Below are 12109 nucleotides of genomic sequence, written 5' to 3'. Positions count from 1 at the left end.
CGCAAAAGCCCCTTACACAATAATGGGGGCACATTAAGTATGCAAATGAGGCACCGTGGTATTCATCGCCACACCTCATTTGCATATGTTCTTGTGCAAGAAAGCACAATGTAGACGTAGCCTAAGAGGCATAGGTGTGTGAAACTGAAATAAGGAATCAAGTACCTCCTTCTGAGTTGTTATATATCACACCAGCACCTACAGGCCCTGCAATCAGGGTCCATTGTGCAAGTGCTGTAGAAATGCACAGTCAGGGTACATCTAGACTACAGGCTTTTGTCAACAGAAGTTTTGTCGACAGATACTGTCGACAAAGCTTCTGTCAACAAAGAGCGTCTAGACTACATTCAGTTCTGTCGACAAAGCATGCTGCTTTGTCAACAAAACCCTGTAGTCTAGACACAACCCTAGATGCAATAACACCTTCTGTCGACAGAACTCTGTCGACAAAAGGCGTTATGCCTCGTAAAATGAGGTTTACCAGCGTCGACAAAACTGCTGAGTTCTGTCGACGTTATGTCTACAGAACTCAGTGGTAGTGTAGACGCAGGTATAGTTTTGTCGACAAAAGTCCACTTTTGTCAACAAAACTCTGTAGTCTAGACACACCCTCAGAGACAGTCACTCACCAAGGACATCCGGAAGTCGATCCTCTAGCATTCGATTTAGCAGGTCTAATATAGACCCATAAATCAAACCATGAGGGCAGCCCCTGCTAGTGTCCGGTATTCCTCATTCTGCGATGAGTAAGGGAAGCTGACAGGAGCATGTGCTCCCATCGGCCTCTCGCTGTGTGGACGCCACCATGGCTCAGCTTAAGGTAAGCCAGTTCCAGCGTACATTTTGTATTGCTGGAGTTGCATACCTTAAGCCAACCTACCTGGTCTAGTATAGACCAGGCTCTAAAGAGCCTTCAGTCTAAATAGAGACCAAGAAATGGTGGTAATAAGTAGTAAGTATCAGTCAACCCCACTTTATAGCTAGGGAGCCTTTTCAGCAAGCCCCCAGAATTCACCAAATTAGAGCTATTCCACACCAGGGTAGAAGGAGGAGTCAGAGCAAGGTCCAGAGTCTAGGACCCCTCACAGAGAATGCTCTGCCAGCCCCTCTCTTCATTATGAGGAGGAGGGGGGATCCAGCTTGTACACTCTGCTGACACAGCCGTGGCAGATGGTGCAGAGAGAGAGAATCCAATGCAAAAACCCCTTTTTGTGCAAGATCCTTATGCCTGTAAAATAGAGGGGTTTTGCTCAAAAAGGGGTGGGTTTGCTCAAAATGGACACATCCACACTGCTTGTTTCTGCACAAAAACCTCTTGCGCAAAAAGCATCGGATGAGATTATGCAAATGAAGCATGAGAAAATGCTAATGAGCGCTTCATTTGCATTTCCTCTTCCACAACAAAACATAGTGTAGACAAAGCCTCAATGATAGCCCCTTGTGTTCATTCCCTCTACAGCACTTGACATTCGCTACTACAGGGAGATAGGATACTGGGCTTGATGCCTCTTTGGCCTGACCCAGCATGGCCATTCTCATGTTCTTACATAGAACCCAGATGTATCTGCCCCTGCTGTAACCACCTAGAATCCACTCTCCTCCCAGCACTGAGATAGAACCCAGGTGTTCTGATGGAGTCTCTCTCTCTCCACAAAGTTAGTTACAAGGTAAGAATATATATTAAAAATTGTAAACCTAGTCATCCCTTAAGTGACTTGCCACAAGAGGTCAGAACATATTATTAGAGCTGAGTGGTCTAATATTTGTCTTTCTTTTACATAGGGTTTAGATACAGGGCTCCTATCAGCCAACTGCTAAATTATCTGCCAAAAATCTGGAGTTTTCAAGTGCCTAAGTAGCCCCTGGAATCATGGTTAAAGTTCCCCTCCCCCCCCAAACCAAAATCTGAAATGGTGCCCCCTGCTATTGAAATAGCGTAACAGACCTAATAAGACACAGCACACGGAATACTGAAAGGCAAATCAAGTCTCGCCCTACAAACAAGAAAAGTTTGTCTTATTCTGAGGCTAACAAGGAGCCTTTTTGACTATTTATGAAGGCCCTGATTCAGCAAGGCACTGAAACTGGTCAGTGGTTCTAATGGCATCAGTGGGACAATGCATATGCTTAAGGAGCTAGCTGAATTGCAGCCTAAAGGTGAGGTGAGCTAAATGGGGGCTGATTTGAAGGCAAAGGATTTCATAGATTTTTAGGTAAAATGGGATCAGCCTGACACATTGCACAAGGCACAGAATTTCATCCAATTTATTTTATTTTGAACCTGGTAATTTGTGCTAAAGAGTCTCTTTCAAAAAGGCACTCAGTCTTCATATGAAGATTCAAGACATGGAGAATCCACCACTTCCATTGGTGGTTTGTTCCAATGCTTAATCACCCTTGCTATGGGAAATATGTGCCTTATTTCTCATTTGAATTTGTCTGGTTTTAACTTCTAGCCATGGCTCCTTGTAATGCTTTTCTCTGCTAGTTCAAAGTTCCTTTTGGTACCTGGTATTTTTCCCCATGAAGGGGAGAATGTCTATCCTTTATGTGCCAATGCAGTGTTTTCTCAGTCACTCAGAATGGTAGATCCCCTAATAGCAGAACTAATATTCAACGGGCAGCTATTTCTTTAATCGATTCTTTCATTTGGGTGAATATCATTGTCTGCTGTGGCTCACAGCTCATCCCATGTAAAACTCAGTTTCTACAGAATAGCTGTAACTCTCTTCTTGAATTTGCCATATCAAAAAGGAAAAAAAAGACTCAACAGATGAAGTGACAGAAAATAATTAAGATAAATAAGATTCTTCTCAGAAGCGTATATTTAGAGAGAGAGGTGGAAATTAGACAACGCAGTGTAGTCTGCACTCTGTCCAACTATGAAAACTGACTCTTTGTGTTCCTGTTTCTTCCCATGAGATGTCCTGCAAGCAACTGGCCTGCTAATCGCTAACCAAAGAGATGGAACACTCCTAAAAGGAAGAGACATCTTTGGATGCTTTTTTCATCTTTGAAATGTTTCACAAGCCACACAAACCTGACAGTTTCTTTTAATAAAATGCTATTTCTCCTCTAACCCCATCCTGGGAGTGAGAATGCACCCCACATCACAATAATCATTCCAGCCCACTAACTTATTGCAATTAAACTCAGATGCCTGTCACACACCAAGGGCAGAATCCCAATGGATTCCCAAGAAATGTGATGCATTTATGTGGATGGACAAGCAGAAGACCAAAGCACATTTTGTTAAACAGTGTCTCAATCTAACTGAGTTGTAGTGTGGCAGGCAGAGGTGCGGAGAGAAGGGGAAATAAATCATTAAATCATTTGACTCAAGGTAAAGATTTCTATAGATACCAAAAAATATTGACTGGCTCAGGCAGAGAATTCTGTAATTGAGTGAACATTAACTAGGAAATCTACTGACTTCTAAATCCTGCCAGACCATGAGGGTTTCAACGCCAAGAGAATTTCAGATTTCAGGTATTTAAGTAAAATCCAGTCCTCAAAGTCTAGAGGACATATCCCAGTCCAAACACAAAATATTCTAGCTGTTAATTTGCAGTTATTAGACTGATGGGGGCATTCAGCTGGCTTTATGAAAATCAGGCATTGCTCCCCTTTCTTTTAGGGAAATCCTAGGGGAATTATAAGTGGCTTTTTTAATTTAAAAATGGGGAATGGTTAAACAAAGAACAAGGTGTTTCTAGAAAATAAAAAGATCAAAGCAAGAGTGTTTGGATAGACAAAAGTTTGCAGCAATTATTACATCTTAACATATAGAATACTCAAATCAACCTCATATGTATGGGCTCCATTCCCCCATGAAAAACGAGACTGATGGCTTTGTTCCCAATACTCCAAATCCTAATAAATCCACCTCTGTTTTAAGTTATAATATATGAAACACTTTTCTCTGAAAATTTTTCTGTGATGCCTTGGAAGCTGAGGCTGGAGCTGTAAAATGTGTTTGTTATGGAATCAGAAAACAAGGGATAACACTGCAAGGTGAAGGAATATATCAACCGGGAGAGATTTCTACTAAGGCAGAAACGAAAAAAGTAATAATGGTGTGATATGAAGACATGAGGAAGCAGCTTACTTCAGGGAGCAGCCTTGTTGGGGGAAATACAGTACAGACTACGGCCAAGCAGTTTATTAGATGAGTAAGTTGGTGGAGTCTTCTGGGGGGGTGAAGTCATTTAAGAGTCTTGTAATGGTTGTGTGTCAGATCCTCAGGTGTTGTAAATTTTCAGTCAGTGGAGTTATTGAAATCAATGGAGCTGCACTGATTTTCACCTGCTGAGGAGCTGACCTTTATTTTTAATGTTCAATGATGTTTTCCCATTGGGAGATGCTAAATCTTTTCTGAAATGGTGATCACATATCTCTTATACCATGCTACATCCTGCTACCCAACTCGTCAGTTTTAGCTGCCCTTCAGAGAAATTCAGCGATGTTCCAGTCAGCCTCAGCTTTCATGGGTCCTCCTGATCTAACTCTCACTGATGTTAATATGAACAATTTCACTGTTCTGGGAGCTGGCCTGAGAGGATCCACAAGAAGCTAAGAGGGGGGCTTTGTGCAAAATGGTGGCTCATTAAGTATGCAAATGAGGTGTGACGATATTTATTGCCGCGACTCATTTGCATATCTTCTTGCACAAGAGAGCGCAATGTAGATGTAGCCAATCAGTTTTTTCAATCCTTCCTCATAGGTCATAGACTTTTAATTGTTTTTGTTGCTCTCCTCTGGACATTCTCCAATTTGTCCACTTCTTTTCTGAGATATGGTAGCCAGAACTGGTCACAGTAATCCAACTGAAGCCCTACTAGTGCTGGGTAGAGCAGAAGACTTATTTCCCATATCGTGCTTATTATACTCCTACTAATACATCCCAGAATGTTGTTTGCTTTTTTGCAACAGTGTTATACTGTTGACCCATATTTATTTGTGATCCACTTTAACCCTTCCCCCCAAATTCTTCTCTGCAATACTCCTTCCAGTGAAGTCATTTCTCATTACATATTTGGGCATTAGTTGGGATTGGTCCTGCCTTGGGCAGTGGGCTGGACTTGATGACCTCCTGAGGGCTCTTCCAATTCTATGATTCTATTCCTTCCTGAGCATAGTATTTTGCCTTTGTCCTTATTCAGTCTTATGCTAATTAATTCAGACCGTTACTCCAGTTCATCACGCTCATTTTGAGTTCTAACTCTGTCCTCCAAAGTCTTGCAACCCCTCTCAGCTTGGTATGTGCCATGAATTTTTGAAGGCAACTCTTTGCGACATCCAAATCATTTATGAACCTGTTAAACAGAACTGGGCCCATGGCAGATTCCTGCTGGGTCCCACTTGATATGCCCTTCCAGCTCAATTGTGAATCATTGATAAGCACTCTCTGGGAATACTTTTCCAACGTATAATTGTACACTTTAGGGACACTTATCTAGCACCTTTGGGCTGTCTCAGTGTCGCCCACGTGTGGGTGCACTGGAGGGGAGGAGAAGTGCAAAGAGTCCTTCCTCACAATTTGCCTACTCACGGGGCACCTGTACTTTGGCTCTCAGTGACCAGGAGTACAAAGAAGGAGTTGGCTGGTAGCTCTGGCAACATGAACAGCCCAGAGAAATTGTGAGTCTGGATACACACACACACACACACACACACAATTCCCTTGTGAAGAACACTGGCTATACCTTTGCACAGACAGAGAAAGAAAAATAAAGCTTCACTCATCGCCGATAAGCAGCCATCTCTAGGGTGTGTCTAATTAACAGCCTATGGCAATGCTATGCAACAGTTAAGAATAGAAGGGAAAGAATATATTTAAGTGAAACTGAAGGTGCCATGTAGATAGGCAGAATGCCATGACCTCCATCGAATTCTGGCCAGAATTAACTCCCTTGCTACCAATATTTCATCTAATGTTTTTCTATTCGTGTGCTGAATAAATGATGTTATGTGCACTAAGGTATATGTGGATGTGCACCACCAGTAGAAACACAGGCTGCTAGCTGTGGGTGCTCTGCTAATCAGCTGGGTGGCATTTGAATCTTTCCTGGGTGGCCATCAAAGCACACAGGTTACAGGAAGCACTGCTGGCTGCGGTGAGATAAGGCTTAGTATCTCTAATTACGACCTAAGTTCAGTGCATCCACAAGATGACATTACAGGAGCACAGCATCCCCTTGTGGCAGGCAGGGAAATTGATTTGGTACAGTCACCAATGGTGTGCTCCACCACCTGATCAACTCATGCAGTAATACAAGTATGTAGCACTTTAAAGACCAAGAAGATGCTTTAATAGGTGATGAGCTTTCATGGGCCAGACCCACTTGCCCATGAAAGTTCATCACCTATTAAACCATCTTGTTAGTCTTTAAAGTGCTACATAGTTTTCCCTTTTGTTTTAGCAAGATCAGACTAATACGGCTACCTCTCTATTAGTAATACAAGTGTAACACTAAGGGGGAGTAGAAGCACTGGTAAAAAAAAATCAGCTTTATTTCCTGTCACAGGTCATGGAACTAAAAGCTAACATCTCTGTTATCTTATTATGAGACATCTGCACAGCATGCTTGGGGAACAGATCCACCAGTAAAATGACAACTTGGGGGGGTAAATCCATCCCATTTATAACAGCAATGGAGTTACACTGTAGGATGATTTTGGCCCATTGCTCCTCAGGAAGAAAGTGGAGTGAAATGGGTAGAACCCTGCCTGGATACAAAATTTGTATCTGCACCAGCATCCCTATCTGCCAAAATGAGCCACGGATATCCACATATACATCTGTGGATGCAGATACCCACAGATATAAAGCAGATAACCATGGATTTTCAGGGCTGTACAAAGGGAGTTCAAAGCAAGTCAGTCTTGATCGGCTCCCAAGGAGACAAATGAATGACTCAAAAAGCATAGTTATTGTAATTGCATGGTTTTGTCTCTTTCACCAATAGAAGTAGGCCAAATAAAAAAATATTACCTTCCCCATCTCGTCTCTAAAACAGCATATGTAGAAACAGAAGAGCCTGTTCAATATGCTAAAATGCAGTGGCTAGACCACAGCTATGGTAGTCACATTTTGTTTGGATTCAAATTACCACTGATCAGTTATGCCCTATACAAATCCCTCCCCCATTAAAAAAAAATCTTAAAACCTCTCTTGCGTTATGCCTTCAGGGCAAATTTGCTTTTATGAGCATGAATAATTCATGCATGTTCATTTATTTTTAATCAATATGCCATGAACATGCATGGTTTAGTCAACCAAACAAAAGCAGCATACTCTTTACACTCTCCCAGAAGCTTTAGATTAACCACCAGTAGCCAGTTGGACCAAAAGCACATGGATCTATTTCATTTTTCACCCCTTTCTCTCCAGGAGTCAGTGAAATCATTCCCTGTCCTTCTCACTTGTCAATGGTCTTCTCCATTCCATAGTGATTATTGGAGTGGGGCTAGTCAACTTATCTGAGCTGAAGCTTCTGGGAGAATTTGAAAACAAGGCATTGTTGTTGCTATAAGGAGGGAAGAATAGGAATTATTAATTTGCAATAGGCTGTACATTTAAATATCATGTTGTGTACAATTGCACACTCAAGACTGATGAAGACAACTCTGGAAACAGCTGACTCAGCTACCTCATTAGTAGACTTACAGTTCAGCAGTATTGCAGAAGGGGACTAATGCCTGAAACAGTACAAAGCCACTGTCACTTATGACAGCATTTTCCAAATGAAAATCTTTCCCAGCACTTTTGAAATGCCCCTGAAGGCTTCTGCATATCACAGCCTCACACTCATAATAATCATTTGTACTATGGGAACCAACTGAGGTCAGGACCCCATTGTGCTAGACTCTGTACAAACGTACAGAAAGAGACAGTTCCTGTCCTGAGGAACTTAATAAACAAGGCACTGTTATCTAGTCCTTATATAGATACGGACTAGAGGCAAAGAGAGATTCTGATTTACACTAAACCCCTTAACACTAGAAGAAAGTGACCCTAATGTTCAAGCCAAAGCAACATGCTTAAGATCACACCTCAGATCTCTGGCTAAGGGTAGATTTGAACCCAGTGACCCTCTAAACTCATATGGCACTGAGTGCCAGTACGTGGCCTTGCTGGCGAGATCATCCTTCGTCCATTGCTGGATAGCTAGTATCAGCCCACGCCCAGGATGAAATGCACAATTCCATTGTCCAAGAAGTACAAACCGTTGGCTGATTTGCCCCACGTCTGTGGCTCTAGTACAACAACACGGCATCTCAGTTTGGGAAATGATCAAAGAATTCCAATTCATTAAAGCCACCTGGTTTGAAATCAGCCATTCCAAACTTACAATATTAGCTATTGTGATTTAAGGGATAGCTCAGTAGCAACGTTCTATTCATTAAACCCTCAATTTGAATCCCTATAGGAAAGGTGAACTCTGCCAGTCAGATACTGCATACAACAACACACACACACACACACACACACACACACACACACACACACACACACACTAGGTAACCTGCCTTTTGTCACTCCCATAGCCAGCATCCAAGCAGATACAACTCTGCTAGACTTTGGGGAAGTCTGGCTTCAAATTGGAGCCCTGATCTGACAACAGCAAGCATGAGGGTGACCTCTAAACTCAGATGGCATCAGTGCCCATGTAAAGCAGAGATCAGTGTGGGATGCAGTCTTAGGGTGCGTCTACACTGCACCATAGATCAAAATAAGAAACACAATCTGAGCTACACAAATTGCATATCTTATTTCAATCTTATTCCAAAATAGCTTAGGGTATGTCTACACTACAAAGTTAATTCGAACTAACAGACGTTAGTTTGAATTAACTTTGATAGACGCTACACACGCGAACCGCTAGTTCGAACTTCATTCGAACTAGCGGAGCGCTTAATTCGAACTAGGTAAACCTCATTCCACGAGGACTAACGCCTAGTTCGAATTAACTAGTTCGAATTAAGGGCTGTGTAGCCACTTAATTCGAACTAGGGGGAGGCTAGCCCTCCCCAGCTTTCCCTGGTAGCCACTCTGGGCACCACCAGGGAAATTCTTCTGCCCCCCTCCCGGCCCCAGAGCCCTTAAAGGGGCAACAGGCTGGCTATAGTGCCCGTGCCAGGTGCAAGCCTGCCAGCACCCAGCCAGCAGACCCTGCACCTGGCACGGCTTGAGCCAGCCACCGGCTTCCACCCAGCCTTCCGCCTCTTCCCGGGACCAGGCTGGCGGCTCCCGGGAGCCTGCCCAGGTCCGTAAGTGGCGGGCGCCCACCTAGTCTAGTGCAGACATCGTGGACCTCATCCACGACCTCCGCACTAGGCACAGGAAAGTGGCCGGCTAGGGCAGGAGAGCTGCCAGCCTGGCCACCCAGGAGCAGGTTTGCATGAAAATCAAGGTGGTTTGCATGAAAATCAAGACCCCCGACCCTAAGCCCTGAGCTTAGAATGGCAAAGGTCCATCTAGCCCAGTAGCCTGTCTGTCAACAGTGGCCAACACTAGGTACCCTGGAGGGGATGGACCGAAGACAATGACCAAGCCATTTGTCTCGTGCCATCCATCTCCAGCCTTCCACAAACAGAGGCCAGAGACAGCATTTCTACCCCCTGGCTAATACCATTCCTTGGACCCAACCTCCATGAATTTATCTAACTTCTCTTTAAACTCTGTTCTAGTTCTAGCCTTCACAGCCTCCTGCAGCAACGAGTTCCACAGGTTGACTATTTGCTTTGTGAAGAAGAACTGTCTGTTATTAGTTTGAAGCCTGCTACCCATTCATTTCATTTGGTGTCCTCTAGTCCTTCTATTATGGGAACTAATGAAGAACTTTTCTTTATGCACCCTCTCCACACCACTCATGCTTTTATAGACTTCTATCATATTCCCCCTCAGTCTCCTCTTTTCTAAGCTGAAAAGTCCCAGTCTCTTTAGCCTCTCTTCATATGGGACCTGTTCCAAACCCCTGATCATTTTAGTTGCCCTCCCCTCTCTCTTCCCCTCTCCCACCTCCTTTTCCCAGTCTCCCCGAGTTTTGTTCAATAAAGAGAGTTTCTATTTTTGAACACACATGTCCTTTATTTTGTACATCAGGAAGGGGGGCTAGGGAGGGGTAAGTGGAAGGAGGTAAGGGAGGAATGGGGTACGAGCCCCCGATGGGGAGGACTGGGCTGGCTCTGCGGGCTCCTCGGGGTGGAAGCTTTCCTGCAGCCCCCCGATTGACATCTCCTCCGGATGGCAGCCTGTGGCAAGTGCTGCCGGGTTGGTGGCCGAGTGCTGTGATGTGCCGAGTGTGGGCACTCAGGGCACTCCAAGCCAGGACTGCTTTGCAAGCGGGGAACCCCTGAGAACTGTCTGTCCGGGGTGGGGGTCGGGTCCCTTTAAGCACAGCCCTCAGCTAGCCTGAAACAGCAGCTCCACGCTCTAAGTCCTAATCTGATGCCCTGCCGGCACTGCTTCTGGCCATCCTTAACCTCGGTTCAGGGTCCACTCAGTGTGGACATGCTAGTTCGAATTAGCAAAACGCTAATTCGAACTAGTTTTTAAGTCTAGATGCGCTAATTCGAATTAGCTTAGTTCAAATTAACTAATTCGAACTAAGTTAGTTCGAATTAGTGCTGTAGTGTAGACATACCCTTATTTAGTAATCTGGCGCTGTCTACACAAAATAACCCGCTATTCCAAAACGTTCCTTATTCCTCGTGCAATAAGGTTTATGGGGACATTGGAATAGCGAGCCTGAAATAACAGGCTTGCTGTTAAGATGCGGGATAGCTATTTCAGGATACTCTGGTATCCTGAAATAGCGTTGCAGTGTAGATGTAGTCTTAAAGGCTAACTCTGCTGCATTGCCCACCTCCAGCTCCAAGAAAAAAAACTAATTTGGGTCAATATTATCAATGTCCCCAGCAACTCTGACTGGCATTTTAAATACTCCTTGTGCTGTATGGACAGCACATATTTTTAGACAGAGCTTTGATCTTCGCTTCTTCGAGGTGACCTGTCACAAGACGCTCAGGTCTGTGTCACTCATGTACAGCATGACGGTTTCCCTCACTCACAGAGACAGGCTGTGAAACACAATGCAGAGGTTTGGAGAGAAGTACACACTCATTTACTCCCATATACAACCCCTTATTTGAAGCATGAGGACAACAACAAAAAAGGATCATACAAAAATCCCAGTGACAAATATACTACAGCTACAGCTCAAGTGTCAGTAAAAATAATCAGAGGAGGCACAGAGATGGCCACTGACCAAGGTCATGTCTATTCATAGAGTCATAGAACACAAGAACTGGAATAGACCTGAAGAGGTCATCAAATCCAGTCCCCTACCCTCACGGCAGGACCAAGCAACATCTAGATCATCCCTGATGTTTATCTAACCTGCTCTTAAATATCTCCAGTGATGGAGATTCTACAAGTTCCCTAGGCGATTTATTCCAGTGTTTGACTACCTGTCAGGAAGTTTTTCCTAATGTCCAACCTAAACCTCCCAGGCTGCAATTTAAGCCCATTGTCCCTTGTCCTATTATCAGACTTTAAGGAGAATATTTTTCTCCCTCCTCTTTGTAACAACTTTTAGGAACTTGAACGCTGTTATGTCCCCTCTCAGTCTTCTCTTTTTCCAAACAAAACAAACCCAACTCTTTCAGTCTTCCCTCATTGTAGGTCATGTTTTTTAGACTATTAATAATTATTGTTGCTCTTCTCTGGACCCTCTTCAGTTTCTCCACATCTTTCCTGTAACGTGGTGCCTGGACACATTCGGAGTTAGGTCTGAGCAAGCTGGGGTGTAAATCTACAGCACTCCAGTGTGCCATGCACCGGTTGGCTGTGTAGACCCTGCTGTGGCACATTAAATGTTCCGTAGTATGCTTTGACCTGCTGCTGTTTCACAAAGGTTTCAAAGAGCAGCAGGTCAAAGCCCACTCCAGAACTTTTAATGTACAACAGCAGGGTCCACAGAGCCAGTTAGCATGTGGCAGGCTAAAGCTTTGTAGATTTACTCCCTGAACTGGGTTGAAGATGTCAGACCTTACCTCCAGCAATATTAATGGAGATAGGTGAACGGAGAGGAAGAGAGAGACA

The sequence above is a fragment of the Pelodiscus sinensis genome, chromosome 2 (genome assembly GCF_052426305.1).
Source record: "Pelodiscus sinensis isolate ZL-2025 chromosome 2, ASM5242630v1, whole genome shotgun sequence".
NCBI lineage: Eukaryota > Metazoa > Chordata > Testudines > Trionychidae > Pelodiscus > Pelodiscus sinensis.
Note: the sequence above shows the minus strand (reverse complement) of the source record.